This window comes from Bidens hawaiensis, unplaced genomic scaffold (genome assembly GCF_021521415.1).
Source record: "Bidens hawaiensis isolate Kalapana, Puna unplaced genomic scaffold, B.hawaiensis_p1.1 tig00000780_1, whole genome shotgun sequence".
NCBI classification, from domain to species: Eukaryota; Viridiplantae; Streptophyta; class Magnoliopsida; order Asterales; family Asteraceae; genus Bidens; species Bidens hawaiensis.
Window position 1 is genome coordinate 1,611,431 of NW_027491045.1, and position 16,669 is coordinate 1,628,099.

A 16,669-nucleotide genomic window follows, 5' to 3' on the forward strand; every position below is an offset into this window, starting at 1 on the left:
AACCCAGATCTGAAAAAATCATAACTAGATTTGGTATATTTCACTTAGAAAAAACACAGATCTAAGGATTTTCCCCAAAAGTTCGGTGGTATTTCTTCCTGTGTATTTCCAGATCTGGAAGTATTTTTAGATCTACGGATTTTTGGATTTCCATAGAACATATCTGAAAGAAGAAACCGTAGACCCGAGATATTGATGAACAGATCGGAGGGCCGAGACGAGAAGCGAAGCGTGGTTCATTGCCGTCCCACGGATGGCGCCAATGTCGAAACACGAGATGAATCTGACCTGATCCATGACAATGTTTCCACGGATTTCGATATGAACGAACCACGTCTTGATCTTCTTCTCCGGCTGCTTGGGATCTGCAATGACTTTTTGGGGGTGTGGAGGTGACCGCTAAGAAATCTCTTGTTCACAGACACAAAAATATGGTGGTGGCTCTTATTGAGAATGACCCAACCCCTAATAAGGAGGTGGAGACCTCCTTATATAGGGAGCCTCATGGCCACCATCATGGTACCCTAATGGGCCTAGCCCAGTTAGGGTTACCTCCACAAAACCCCCTCGGCCCAATAACATTGTATTAGTCCATATAATAAAATAAGCCAAACATAATAAATTTAGGGTCGTAAAACAGGGTTTAGTACCACACAATAAATTTACCTCCACAAAACCCCCTCATAAAGTCCAGCGCTCCACCTAAACGCTTGCGCGCCCAGGAGCAACGCTGGACTTGGGGGGGCTTGTAGGGGTATGGTACTAAACCCGGTTTTACGACCCTAAATTTATTATGTTTGGCTTATTTTATTATATGGACTAATACAATGTTATTGGGCTGAGGGGGTTTTGTGGAGGTAACCCTAACTGGGCTAGGCCCATTAGGGTACCATGATGGTGGCCATGAGGCTCCCTATATAAGGAGGTCTTCACCTCGTTATTAGGGGTTGGGTCATTCTCAATAAGAGCCACCACCAAAATTTTTGTGTCTGTGAACAAGAGATCCTCGAGATTTCTTAGCGGTCACCTCCACACCCCCAAAAAGTCATTGCAGATCCCAAGCAGCCGGAAAAGAAGATCAAGACGTGGTTCGTTCATCTCGAAATCCGTGGAAACATCGTCATGTATCAGGTCAGATTCATCTCGTGTTTCGACATTCCCATAACAACAATAATGTTTTATTTTCTATTTCTATCTTTCCTCTTCCTACTCTCCTTCCACCCTCACCGCGTATTCGCCGCCCATTGCACCGCCACCACGGCCACCAAAACATTCGAAAAATGCATGTCGTTACCGTCTCAAGAAGCGTCCATCGCGTGGACGTTTCATAAACATAACTTGACCCTAGACTTGGTTTTCTCGGGCTCGTTTATATCCCCTTCGGGTTGGGTTGCATGGGGTATAAACCCGAACTCACCCGAAATGACTGGCACCCGAGCGTTAATCACCTTCCCGGACCCAAACTCGGGCCAACTCGTTTTACTACCGTATATCCTGGACCCGACTGTAAAACTACAAAAAAGCCCGTTGCTATCTCGGCCCCTCGACATCCACCTCTTATCGTCTTCGGCTGCATTATACGGTGGACAAATGGGTACGGTCCATAACGGTGCAACCATTCAAATATTCGCTACGTTAAAACTTAAACCGAACAAGACCAAGATTCACAACGTGTGGAACCGAGTCTTATATGTACAAGGTTACTCACCAACAATCCATCCCACCACCATTAACGACCTTTCGTCGGTCACCACCATTGACATCTTATCGGGCCTATCCGCACCGGGCCCAAACACTAACGCCAAAACACTAAAACTCGTTCACGGTATATTAAATGCAATCTCATGGGGCGTGTTCTTACCAACCGGAGCGGTCACGGCCCGTTACCTACGACACATACAATCACTCGGGTCTACATGGTTTTACGTGCATGCCGGGATTCAGTTAACAGCTTTTCTTCTAGGAACTGCGGGTTTTGCCATCGGGATCCATCTGGGCCAAATGTCGCCGGGCCGGGTTTACGGGCTGCACCGAAAGTTAGGCTTTGCAGCATTCTTTTTGGGTAGTCTACAAACATTGGCATTGTTGTTTAGGCCCAAGACTACTAATAAGTTTAGGTAGTATTGGAAATCATACCATCATTTCGTCGGGTACGCGTGTGTGATCATAGGAGTTGTGAATGTGTTTCAGGGGTTTGAAGTTATGGGAGAAGGCGGGTCGTATGCTAAGTTGATGTATTGTCTTTGTTTATCTACGTTAACCGGAGTTTGTATCGCGTTAGAAGTGAATTCATGGGTGGTTTTCTGTCGAAAATCGAAGGAAGAGAGGTTGAGACGAGATGGGATCTTAAGGGGTCAAGACATAACTTGTGGATCCGAGACTCGTGATCGACACTAGACTCTAAAGTTCATGTTTTTTTTTTCCTTTGAACAATTTTTTGTCAGTAATCCTTCTTGTATTATCAAGAAAAATATAGTAGGAGACGCTGCATGGTCTATATAAATGGAACGATACGAACACAAGATAGACGAGCGTGTAGTTTTTGTTGCATACACTCACCGATTCATTTTCGTTATGAGAAAATTATTTTCTTGGCTGGGTTATACCTATAAGAATCAAATTTACTCATAATTTAGTCATATGATATGTAACAGTATGTGTATTGATTTGTGCATAAAATAAAAATGTTTAGAAATTATGAGTAAAGTAAAAACAGCTAAAAGTAAACATGTGACCAAAGATTTGAGTATATCAAGGGAGATACACTAATAAACTTATAAAAGTAACCACTTAAAAATGTTTAATCATTTCACAATTAGACACTTAGACCAGCAAAAGATTTTTTATTTTTTATTTTATTTTATTTTTTTTACCAGCAGAAGATCTTTAACATGCTCATTTGGCAAACATACAATATTTTAGCAAAACTTTTAACTATAATCATCATAAATAGCAAATTTAACCTCTACTACATCAAAGCAAACAAAAATCGCGTTACGATAAAAGAAAAGCAATAGTTGACCTGACCAACAGAAAGATCTGAAACGACTAATTCTAAAAGCACCTTAGATCCAAGCTTGGTTCTACGCCAATGCCTGCGCTTAGTGTTATACCTAAACGAAATGAAAACTAATGTAAAAAACAACTAAAAGTATGAAACCATCGTAAATTGAATTCAGTTAAAGTGTGTGTGTTTTACCTTATGGTATTGTCGGTCCTCATGCGAATCCAGTGAGGAATAGGCCTGTTCTGCCTCATTTTCTTCCGGCCAAACAATAACAAGTTCAAAGACAACATAAATGTTAAGCTCCAACTAACAACGGATATAACCCCCTGTTGTCAATAGGGGAGACAGCAAGCGCTATAGCACGCTATGCTGCGAAGCGGGAGTCCCCGCAATCTGATAAATAGCAACTGAAAAGTGTGAACAGTTTTTTTAGACATTTTTTAGACCAAACTCCACCAATTCCGCCGTAAAAAAAGTTTCATGAATGAAAACCTTATTTATTTCTTAAAATATTTACTACAGATTTATCACTAAACATGATACAGCGAGAGATAGTTCATCGCTATCGCTACGTGGCGCATAGGTAGCTTGTCGCTATTGACAACTATGATATAACAAACTCTATGAAAATGCCAGTAAAACATCCTAGATCACCTAAGCCCCGAAAAGCATGTAAGGGCGTTTAAACACGTGTAACCGACGCCTGAACGCACGTAACCGATAGCTAACAAAAGTACAGTAATATAAAAAAAATCATCATTTAAACCAACCCATTTTGACCCGTACCAAAACAACCCTTTTTAAATTCAAATTGACTCGCTCCAACCGTAACCTGTTCTGACCAGTGTCCCAGACCCGCCTGACCCGACCCGTTTGCTAGTCCTGGATCAAATAGACCTCTGAAAACGCCTAAAAACTGGAACGAATTAAACAAAAGCAACAAACTTTGAGCAGAAATTATAAAAGTAATCCATGAAAGGCCTAATAGATCAATCATATGACAAAATTGAATCAAACCATAGACATAAAGCTTCAATTACATCTCCGGGACAACTAAAAGAGCTATTTGTTTGAATTCGATAAGATCTAACGAATAACAGATTAAAGAAAGATATACGTTACCATGGCAAACGTCGAGCAGTGATGTCTTCCTTTTTCCTCTGGAGCTGAGGTTTGTTTATGTTTAGAGGTCCACAATTCGGGTTTTTCTAATACGCGTTCGGGTCCGTTATTGAACACCTTTCGGGAATTAATAAAAACTCTATTTTCGGGTATAGATTGCGTATTTTAAAGGGCTGCAATTTTTTTTTGGTACTTTTCGAATATTTTTCAAGTACTTTTCTTGTAATTTCAGGTATAGATCAGGTAATGGAAAAATCCGGTTTCGAGTATTGAATCGGTTCTGGTTTTCGGGTATTACCGGGTACAAATCGGGGTCGATTCAGGGTACGGGTTTTTTGCTAAAACGAATACCCTATTCATACCCTACGGGAATGATTGGGTACGGGCTCGGGTACTACAAAACCCAGTATAAAAAACCCGGTTTCTCAGTTTCTTTTGGATCTGGTTCTGGATTTGGGTCTTTTTTCACCTCTATTTATGTTAGCTAGATTTTGTGCCGAGTGAAATGAGTTTAAAGCCCACATGTTTTAAGTTTGGGTCATGGACTCATGGGTGTGCTACGGGGCTACGGGCTATATGGCCCAAGTAAGTTTTGATTTTAGCTCTAAATTCGTTCCAAAAAGAAAAATATCTTTATTTGTAGTAAACCGAAAAACCATATTCATTAATTTTAAACATTTTTTTTAAATAATACTAACAGAGAAACAGAGAGAGAGAGAGAGAGAATGGGAAAAAAGGGAGGGGGGTATGGAGGTTTATGTGTAGTGTAGAGAGATGCTTACAATTATACCCAACAATACTGACCCGTCTTTCAAGATACGGGTTGGTTCAGCTAATATTTATTTTCTTTTGTTTTGACCAGAACTGAATATGACCCATTGCGTAACATGGTCGGACTGCACTAAAACTCATACTTAATATGATAAATTCAATTAATGTTGATGTAATCCCACTTGCATTTAATATCTTGCTCACTAGTGGTGTCCTGCTTTTTTTTCTTAGGATGCCCATATTTTTTTGATACTCGAGTTTCTAACAACAGGACGTTATACAGTTTAGATCGGGTTCAGTTCATGTCATAAAATAAAAGCAATAAAGTACATAATAAGCATGTATGCCTATAACTTTGACTTCCAACAAATAAAGTGAGCATTCCACTTCTACATTAAGTAAAAATATGGAAATGACTTGCTAATTATGGCTAGCTAGTAGAAAACATGTGACACTTCCAATGAAGATTTAAAAAAAAAATTGAACGACAGAAAAACAATGAAGAGTCAAATCTTTGGTACATGTACAAGTGCATCAAGACAAATTAGCTTTGGAGAACACTATGGAACAAACACATAGAAAACACTACATTTCTCTCTCATTCTTAATTAAATAATATTTTTTATACCTTTATCATTACAGTTTTCTCTCTCCTTTACTCACAACCAATCCAACAAATATTAAAAAATAAATAGAGAAAACAATGTTTTCTCAAATGTTTCCCAAAATTTACAAAAAATCACTACATTTCTCTCTCCACCCTATAATTTACACTCACAATCACTCATCACCCCACCCTATAATTTGCAAACTTCTCTCACATATTTATAGGGAATGGGATGAGAATGCTCTAACAAACGTCTGGGTTAATCTTAGTTTCAGCATAGGATTCACCAAAAACTTTTGTCATCTTATCTTCGACCATATGGAATAAGACATCACCTGCCCAAAATAGAAAAGAAAATCAAGAAAACACCATTTTGAATTATATTTCTTTACTTTATCATAGAAAACAAGTATAGCAGAATAGGCGGTCAGATAACAACGTGTTAAACTGGGTGAGGGTCAAAACAATGTATTAAAAATGTATCAAACACACTTAAGCGGAGTGTTCATGGATGACATACTGATTGATCTAGACGCGGTGCTGGAAGAATCAGTTATTGTGTTCATCGATGATATTATAATCTAGAGGCAGTGGTCAAACTAAATCCATGTTTTTGGTAGATTGTGACATTTTACCATCTTATACTAAAAAGTACGTCCTGCTTGCGGTGCGCGTATATAATGTATATATGTGTGAACCCTCGGGTGGGCAAAAGTGAAATTGCACTAATTTTGACGTTATTTTACTAATCTCGTGAAAATAACGTTAAAAGTGGCGGAAGGTTAATCAGGCATCATGTGGTGGCGTTGATAGCCGAAAGACAAGGGTACATGCACCGATCAGCCGGTGTCCCGATGATTGAGTGCTATGTGTCTTATATCCAAGGCTTGATGCAAAACTTCTATCGAGCCGGGGGTCTCACCGGAAGCAGACTCTCTATCCCTATGGGGTAGAGGTAAGGCTGTCTACATCTTACCCTCCTCAGACCCTACCATAGCTTTGCTATTGGTGGGATATACTGAGTACGATGATGATGATAAAAAGTACTAATGAAGGTAAAAGGCTGACCACTATATCAAACCTTACCTCATATTCTTTACAAACACCCTTCCAAATGCTAAACCCTCTTTCATATACACCAAATCACTTTAACCTACACGATCTTCCTAACTCGTTCTCGTTGGATCTTGTGCAACTGTTGCCGATCCAGACCGTCAAGAATCATATAAGGTTGCTATATATATAATAACTAATAAGTCACACAAATAAACCAGGCTCATTCTCATATTTTGAACCAAGACATTTCATCATATTCATACTCTTTTTAAATATTTATGATGGCCCTTCATTCCATGGGACGACAACATGGTGACCCAATGGCGGTAAGTGGTGACGACGCAACTTCCTCCATTGCGCTCCTACAAGAAAGATTTAGAAAGCTACAGAAAATGAGGAAGAAGAGAGAAGAAACAGAGATGTTAAAGTTGTCTTATGAGTTGGAAACAATGAGCCAAACCGAGTATTATATTCGATCAAACTTGTTGGTGCACCCGGAAATGGTCCATCACAAACCGACTATGACAACAAGACCATCTTTCCAAGATTCACTCTCTCTTGGACTTGAATTATATGGAAAGAAAACAGAATGCATACCATCAAATATCACTCCACCATTTAGAGACTTCTTGTCCATGGATTCAGTAGCAGTTAGCACATCGCGTAGTGGTGACGAACTTGATGTCGATACTTCTCTTCATTTGTAGAAAAATGTCATCCTTTTCTGTTTATTATCTTTACTAATTTTGTTACTTTAATAGAATAGATGTCATGAAATAAGTAATGTGTAGTGAACAAAATTTGGAAGGGTGTGTGACATGAAAATACATTACCAAAACTATTGGCCAGGAACAAAAGAAGAGGTTTTGATGGTTAAAGATACATGCATTTGTCTAATAGTGTAGCCTGGCTAGGCTTGTCTAAGGTGTTATAAAGACCTCTTTTTATGATAACTTATATAAAGGTATAAAGTTCGATTACCATACTCGTTACTGATAATTAGCGGTTTACCTATGGTGTAAGTGTGTAACGGTAGACTAAACACCAATAGTTACACTCGTCAAATGTGTTATCAGGGAATACTATATAGGTGTCTTGTATTACCTATGTGGGTCACCACAAATTAGACAACGGTTAATTTTATTTTATTAAAATAGACAACGGGTTAAAGCACCTATTACAAAACTTGATAACTTAGCCCATGATCATTGTTTGTCTCAACCACCTACTCTTTGTCTCCCCCACCACCGAGATCAACAAACCCACCGCTATCCCCAACATCACCTCATGCATTATCCGTCGTCACTAGCCACCAAAATATTCATTTCAAAACAACTGACATTATATGTCATTGGTGAAAATCGCTTTTCCTATAGTTGACAATATATGTCGTTGATATGTTGGTAATTATCTATAGGTACTTTTATTCTTTCCCCTTTTGTTTTTAGTGTGATTCATCAATGGTGGTGTGTCGTCGATGATGTATATTTACTTTTCTAGTAGTGTTTTTGGGAATGCATATACAACTAAGCCGTGTTGTGTTGTGTTGTCAAGATTTTATATCGTTGCTAACGCGGGTCACTAAATTATTGCGACCATATTATTGTGCACACATTATTAACTTAACATACCACGATAATGTATGACCATAAACAAAATGTTTAGCCTAATGTTGTTGAAGTGGTCAAAATGGTGCAAATGCATCGTCAACCTCATGTATCACTGCTTAATATAATATATAACACTAACTTGTTTTTTTAATGGGTGCACCCGACCACATAAATCTATAGGTCATGTAATACCCTAACATTCTAAAGCATAAAATTTAAAATACAACCAAATAAATTAATGAAAATATATAATAACTAGTAGGTTGTCCCGCCGCGTTGCGGCGGCGGTTTTGATGACGGTGGTTTTGATAACGATTGATTAAGAAGCGTGTAGACGCTCATGCTGGTAGTTACGAACCGTGCGTTGCAAGGACGTAATAACGCACGGTTCGTAATAGGTTTGACCATTTTTGTCTATCACAAAGATTACAAAGTTTGCATGATTTCTAAGTCTACAATATTTATTTGTTGTACTTCATTTAACAAAATACATAGGAAGAAATTGCCAATATACCATGTTAGTACAATATACAAAGGCAATGGTTATTCATACACCTTTTTTGGTTATTCACACACCCTTTTAACACACATTTAAACCATATATACACCCTATAAAGGGTGTATGAATAACATACAAAGAATGAGTGTCTATATTATACAAAGTGCTTTGTGTTATTCATAAGTTGTCATACTGGTTGTACATACAAATGTACATGGAGCAGTTTCGTGTTTCCTTTTTGCTGTCACAGATATGGGTTTCAGTGCTGTTGGAGTTAGTTGAAGCATTTTTGCTGTGTGAGTACTATACTAAACGTACAGGAACCGAGCAAAGAACAGCAAGTCCAGTAAACCAAACCCTGTAGCAACAAAGCAAATAAAAGAAAACTAATTAAAAGCACTTCTAATGTTAGACTAAGGTAAAAGTTACATGCAGGTAAGTGGTTACCTAAAAGGCTAAGACTCAAATTCAAGTTGCATTTACTCATGTAGACTCAAGTTCTAAACCAAAAAACTAATCCAATATGGTAAAAACCCCATATTTAAAGGTTACCCCACAACCTTAATTGATGACCTTAGGTTCGAAACTGATAATGCAGTTCCAAAACAATAATGCAGTAACACAGAACATGTTAACACAACATTAGATCATTACTAAATGCAGCAACAAAAACAAACATCAAAATAATGTTCACACAACAATGATAGCCAATTAATCAAGTACCATATAAGACAACAGAGAATTACATATGAAGTCACAAACAACACAATCATACTCAATTGAACAAAATTAGGCTATAAAGCACTAAATTAGATTGTAAATTAGCAAATCAGGCAACTAAGAAAACATGATACGATTCGCATCCCCACCCACACCCAAAAGAAAAGTATTCAGAGGATCAGTTACCGGACAACTGCTACCGCCACACCACCTCCGCCAAATGGAACTCTTGGCAACAATAGAATCGAAATCGATACGACCGTGGGCTGGGTATGTAAGTTGAAATCGTGCAATAGACGAGCGACCATGATGATGGCGTCACAGGAGAGTCGAGGGTTGAGAGATGAGCAGTGGTGGTGGTCTGAGCTGTCGATAAGTAATGCAATGGAAGTGTACAAACATAAAAGCATGCTGTACAACTGGGGAAGCCTACCGACCCCCAAAATTGTAGATATATAAATATATGTATGCATTTGTTGTACGTTACACATATGTATATGTTTGTAACAAATAAAATAACAACATTCATGGTGAACATGAAAATAGAGTATCTACAAAATAATAATAATAATAATAATAATAATAATAATAAATTGATAGATGTTCACAACGTTAGGTTATGTGTAGTGGGCGCTGGTTAGGGCGAATTCGAGCGACAAAGGGCGCAAACACCGCCCCCTGGGTGATATTTGGACGAATTTGGGCGCGGGCGAGGTTAGTTTGTCGCCCGGAAGAAGAAGAATATTATTATTATTATATTATATATTATTATATTACTATTGTGTATATATGTATATGTATATGTATATGTATATGTATATGTGTTGTGTGTGTGATATATATATATATATATATATATATATATATGTGTGTGTGTGTGTGTATGTGTTGTGTGTGTATATATATATGTATATGTATATATGTTGTGTGTTTGATATATATATATATATATGTATATGTATATATGTTGTGTGTGTATATATGTATATGCAAAATTAATCCTAGAAACAACCCAAACCAACTGAACCACTCATTCTCTCCTTTCGGTCAACACCATGGTTCGCAAAACCAACCGAACGTGAACTTACATTGGAACCCGATGAACCTAAACCAACCGAGCTATCCGTTTCAATTTCTCGACCCGAACCTAAACATGTACGCCAACCGAGCTATATGTTTTTTTTATATTTTTTGTTATGTATTTTCTTTAGTTATGTATTTTTTTTGTATTTCTTTTTAATTTTAATGCATTTTTATTTAATTATTTGAATAAATAGGTTTTTATTTAATTAGTTTAATTATAAAAAGAAAATAATAAAAAAACATTGTGGGCCCAACTTGTAGCCCTTACACCATTACACCCCAAAAACAAATTTTCACTCCATGTGCGCCACGTGTCAGAATTCGCCCCTAATTGTAGCTCATCCATTACACATAGCCTTAGTGTCATTTTTTTGTGTGCAATTTAAAATTTTAATAACAATATTAATAAATATAATAAATAAAGACATGACATTTTGACAACACAATGATGTAGTTGACCATTTCAATTCACTTCTTCCTTCAACAAACTTGCTGTAACCCTCTTTAAATATGAAGATACAGAGCAGCATGGGCATGCCATTATTTAACCCATTCATCCATATCTTCACAAAGCAAATAGATAATATATCTTCCGTATCTCTTAAGCAAACAATGATAGCTTTTGTAAGATATTAATTTGACTCTACGAACATTTACTATAAAATAAAATGGACCTCACGCATCAGAAAAACTCTACAACTCCATTTCTTACTCCAAACACATAACCGACACCATGATAATCATCTGTGTTCCGTAGTCACCTCCACACAACCTCTAGGCCACCGAAGTAAAAGTCACAGCTAGCGCACCCGATTTTTTCCGGCAACCGTTTCACTACTCTAATCCCTAGCCTATTCATTGCGAACTTGAGGTAAGCTTGTCGCCCGTACACTCTTCTTAATGTTGTCTAATTATACGCGTAGACATGCACAATATATTAAATCTAAAATGTACCGTTCCAACAAACCGTAAAATTTTAATGAAAGAGATGACAGTTCTTATTAAATAACATCGTACGTAATTATGTTAGTTAAACCGGTAATCTTATTTCCTTGTAAAAGAGAAGTCGATGATCTCAAACTGTCACCCATGACCCAACAATTTACATAGTTGCAACCTCATATTCAATATAATATATTTGAATATAATGAAATGTTGAGCGGGTTCGGTTTTGAGATTTTAATAAATATTCCAAGTTATGGAAAAAAAAAGAGAAAAAAAAATTATTATAAGAAAATGATTTGACGGTGCATGCCGGTAATTTATATATAGATAGATCAAGTTATACAAATATCTATTTATATAGTGTAAGTAATAATTACTAGCAAGTGTATGAGTAAGTTATAAATTTTAGATAGAAACAAATGAAAATATTTAAAAGTACTAGTATTTAAATGTATTGGGACGTAAAGCAAATATTATTCAACAGTTATATGACCATAAGGGTTTATATAAGATCCTTTTGATATAATTCTAGACTGCTGGAAATCAACAAACAAACCTGTCGAAGCATGAGATGAATCTTACCTGATCCATGACGATGTTTCAACGGATTTTCAAGATGAACGAACCACGTCTTGATCTTCTTCTTCTGCGACTGCGCCTGCGACCTGCAATGCTGGGCACCTGCAATGGTTTCAGGAATACTATTCAGCCGGCTGTACCTGCTTGGAAACCTACATTCGGCTATAAATCCTCCAACGCATTGGAATGGTAAGATCATCATCATCTGATATCTCAATCTTGTCTAGCAATCTCTTAATTTACACTTATATTCAGAGCAATCTAGTCTGATTCTCACGCCGGAGGGTGGTCACAAGGAGGAACCCCCCCTTCTCAGTGACGAGCTTACGGTGTCTGTTTTGCAGGTCCCCTGAAGAACAACCTTCTCTGCTGGACCTCATCCGTGGGAAACATTACTTAACCCCCAGATTATCTATAATCTGTCCAGGGTTCACTTAGTGTTTCTTCATTGGCGCCATCCGTGCATAAAAGCTAGAACTAATTTAGTTTTTTCAAAATTTCTGAAGAAATGGTTAACGTTACTCCGGTCCCAAGGCCAGTAATCGACCAAGAAACCCCGGTAACCACAACCCCAGCAACTGGGGGGAACACCGGCGGTTACACAAATCTTACGAACACTACCCCGACTACCCAAGCCGGGGCAAGTGCAGTAAATATTCCACTGGGGTTCACTGATGCCCAGTTGGAAAAACGAACGAGGGCCCCTCGCCAAACACTAGATCAAGTGAAGGCGTGGGCCGAAGCACGTCAAAGAGAGTTCCAAGCTGAATTGGATGAACGCTTGCGTTCAGTTCAACAGGCTGACGAATTCGGCAGTACTCGCCAACAGCTCAATATGAACAGCGAGTGCGAGTACTCAGACGAGGAGAGAGAAGAATCCGATACCGACGCAAACCCTCGCCATAAGGCGAAAGGGAAGCTGAAGAAACACTAAGTGAACCCTGGACAGATTATAGATAATCTGGGGGTTAAGTAATGTTTCCCACGGATGAGGTCCAGCAGAGAAGGTTGTTCTTCAGGGGACCTGCAAAACAGACACCGTAAGCTCGTCACTGAGAAGGGGGGGTTCCTCCTTGTGACCACCCTCCGGCGTGAGAATCAGACTAGATTGCTCTGAATATAAGTGTATATTAAGAGATTGCTAGATAAGATTGAGATATCAGATGATGATGATCTTACCATTCCAATGCGTTGGAGTATTTATAGCCGAAGGTAGGTTTCCAAGCAGGTACAGCCGGCTGAATAGTATTCCTGTTCTACCAACAGTGGACTACGCACAGGCCATGCTGGTTGGTGGATAGGTTAAGGGCGTCGAAGAGGCTGCGGCTAAAGAAGTGTTGCTTGCCAACCTTAACAAGAGTGAAGCCGAACGCGCCCGTAACGAAGCTCAAGCTGCCCTCCAAGAAGCTCTGGCTGCCAAGGAATGGCTTCTTCGAGAAGCGTTGTCTCAGGTAAACTTTCATGTCTTTACGCTCTTCTTTATAAATAGAAAGGGTGTTGACACTTGTATATTTTCTTATGTAGGTTGTGCATCGGGTCTTCTCAGAGACATCTTACGACGATGCTATGAGCGCAGCCCTCAACGCTTCTCACGAGGATGGGGAACGGGCCGGCTTCCTGCTTGGTCTAGGGTTCGTTGAGAAAGGCGTCCCGCCTTCCAACTTCCCTTTGTATAATGTGGATACTGAAGCTGCTTATGACCAAGCAGTGAACCAGTATGCTGCCTTCCCGCATCCGGTGGTGGAGAAGGTGAATGAAGTTGCTGCTGCTGATGATGGGCTAGCTATCCTTAAGGCTTTCCTTGAACAGCCACGCTCTACTGACGGTGTTGGTCCAAGTGGAAGTGGCCCTGAAGCCTGATCCTGAAGATCCCTTCCCGCTGCTAGGATAGATTTAGTTTGTATAGATTTACTTTCTTGTAGGCGGGTAGTTACCCGACCATTCTTGTAACGAATATTTATGAAATACAAATCTTTGTGCGGCTAAGACCGCTTCTTTCATTGGATTCCTTGCTTTATAAACGTTATGACTTGCATACTTTAGTTTAAATTAGCAATTTTCCAAGTGTTTAGAATAAGTTAACCTTTGAACGTGGTAGATAGGTGTGAAGTTTTGCTTCCTCTTCCGTGATTGTGCGGGTAGGACCGTCACTTGCACGTAGTAGGATGGCTAAACTTTACCATCTGACCTGCGTGTAGGTTTTTCTCATCTTTTGAGGATAAGTTAACCTTTGAACGTGGTAGATAATAGGTGTGAAGTTTTGCTTCCTCTTTCGTGATTGTGCGGGTATGACCGTCACTTGCACTTAGTAGGATGGCTAAACTTTACCCATATCTGACCTGCGTGTAGGTTTTCCTTATCCTTTTTAGGATAACCTTTGAACGTGGTAGATGATAGGTTGAAGTTTTGCTTCCTTGTTCGTGATTGTGCGGGTAAGACCGTCACTTGCACTTACAAGAATGGCTAAACTTTACTTACATCTGACCTGCGTGTAGGTTTTCCTTATTTTTAACGTTGTGTTTATGCGGGTTTTGCCGCCTTCCACACGTAACGACTTACTTCTTCCCCATTTATGCGGTGAATACCGGCACCAGTGTGGGAAGTTCATAAGTATAAAGGTAAAGTTAACACATTATGAAAGGAGAATCATTTCCATTAGAAGTGGCTCTAGGCCTTTTCTTTACAAGTTTTGGAATTGATCTACATATAACATTTGCGTAATTGAGCTCCATTCCATGTTCTTGGGATAGGAGTGCCATCGAGCCTTTCGAGCCGGTATGCGCCCTTTCCCAGGACTTCTTTGATAATGTATGGCCCTTCCCAGACCGGGGCCAGCTTTCCTGGGCGTTCTTGGTTCGAAGCCTCGTTGTTACGCAGTATGTAGTCTCCTACTTTGAAGTTGCAGAGTTTTACCCGCGTGTTGTAGTACTTTTGCATTTGTCGCTTGTAGTTCTCTTCACGCACTGCGGCTAAGTCTCTGCGTTCCTCGGTTAGCATAAGATCTAACCGTCTTTCCGCATCATTGTCTTCTGGCTGAATCAAGACCCTTGGTGAGGGTAAACCAATTTCGACCGGGACCATGGCTTCAGTACCATAAGTGAGGCTGAACGGGGTTTCTCCCGTACTGGCCTTCTTCAGCGTTCTGTTTGCCCAAAGGACGTGCGGAAGCTCGTCCACCCAGCCGGATCTGTGTTCCAATAGTCTTTTCTTTATGCCTTCGACGATGCTCTTATTTGCTCTTTCCACCTCACCATTACCTTGCGGGTGTGCCACTGAGGTAAAGGTGTGAGTGATTTGAAGTTCTTTCAGCCACTGTTGTAGCTTCTTGTCAGCAAAGTTGGTGCCGTTATCGCTCACCAAATTCTGTGGAAGTCCAAAACGACAAATAATAAATTCCCAAATAAATTTTTTGATATGTTTCGCGGTTGTTTGGGCTAAAGGTTTTGCTTCTATCCACTTGGTGAAGTAGTCGATGGCTACCACTAGGAACTGAACATTTCCTGCTGCTGTAGGAAATGGGCCTGTCACATCGATGGCCCACTTCTGAAATGGCCATGAAGAAGTGACTGGAACAAGTTCATTCTTCGGGCGGTGCGTGTTGGGTGCGTAAAGCTGGCAAGACCTGCATTTTCTGATGTATGCCAGTGCATCCGTATGCATCCCCGGCCAAAAGTATCCCGCGTTGTTTAGCTTGGCAACAACAGCGCGGGGACCTGCGTGTACTCCACAGATGCCTTCGTGTACTTCCCTTAGGAGGTAGTCAGCATCTTGGTTGTCCACGCATCTTAAGAGTGGGCCAAGAAAGTTACGTCTGTAAAGGATGTCATCGATGAGTTGATAATTCATTGCTTTACAGCGTAGTTTTCTTGCCTGTGTTTTGGACTCCGGTAGTGTACCTGTCGCAAGGTATTTTGTTATTGGTGTCATCCACGTTTCCGTGCCTGTTTGGATGACACAAATTTCCTTGTGCGGGACCGATGGTGTCTCGAGGAGTTCAATGCGGATATCCTTTCCTAAGTGGGTGAAGGCTAATGATGCAAGCTTGCTTAACGCATCCGCAGATTTGTTTTCACTTCGCTTGACGTGTATGACTTTGCAGTCATTGAAATCGCGCATAAGGGATTTTGCTTGTGCGAGGTACAGGGCCATTGTGTCGTTCACGGCCGTGTACGTCCCGTTGATTTGATTGGCTACTAACATGGAATCCACGTGGGCTTCCAAGTTTTTCACTCCCATCTTACGCGCAATTCTCAGCCCAGCCAGGAATGCTTCATACTCGGCTTCGTTATTCGTACTTGGAAAATCCAGTCGAATAGCGTAAGTGTATTCTTGGCCTGCTGGGTTGGTTAGCTTTAGCCCTGCGCCTGAACCCTCGTTACTGGCTGCTCCATCAGTGTAGAGTCGCCAGACATCATTGATGTCTTGTGCTGGAGAGGGTTGAGCGTCTTCCTGGCACTCTTTTTCCCGCGATGCAGGCACTTCTGCAATAAAGTCGGCCAGAACCTGGCCTTTTATGGCTGGTCTTGGCTTATACTTTATCGTGTATTCCCCCAACTCAATTGCCCATTTGGCTAGGCGTCCCGATAACTCGGGTTTGCCTAGAACGTTTGCAAGTTTGAAGTTTGAGAGAATAGTGATTGGGTGACCCTGGAAATATCGTCTTAGCCTGC

At 39.9% G+C, this 16,669-nt stretch overlaps 2 pseudogenes across 1 annotated transcript; one reads left to right on the forward strand and one right to left on the reverse strand.

The window, feature by feature from the left end:
• Nucleotides 1-1,162: 1,162 nt before the first annotated feature.
• On the forward strand, nucleotides 1,163-2,631 carry LOC143537822 (cytochrome b561 and DOMON domain-containing protein At2g04850 pseudogene; annotated as a pseudogene).
• Nucleotides 2,601-3,297, reverse strand: LOC143535491 (large ribosomal subunit protein eL39z/eL39x pseudogene; annotated as a pseudogene). Its single transcript, XR_013135723.1, has 3 exons — nucleotides 3,200-3,297; nucleotides 3,023-3,113; nucleotides 2,601-2,606 (listed from the first exon to the last, which is right to left on the reverse strand). The product of XR_013135723.1 is annotated as a large ribosomal subunit protein eL39z/eL39x pseudogene (transcript).
• Between the last annotated feature and the right edge of the window lie 13,372 nt (nucleotides 3,298-16,669).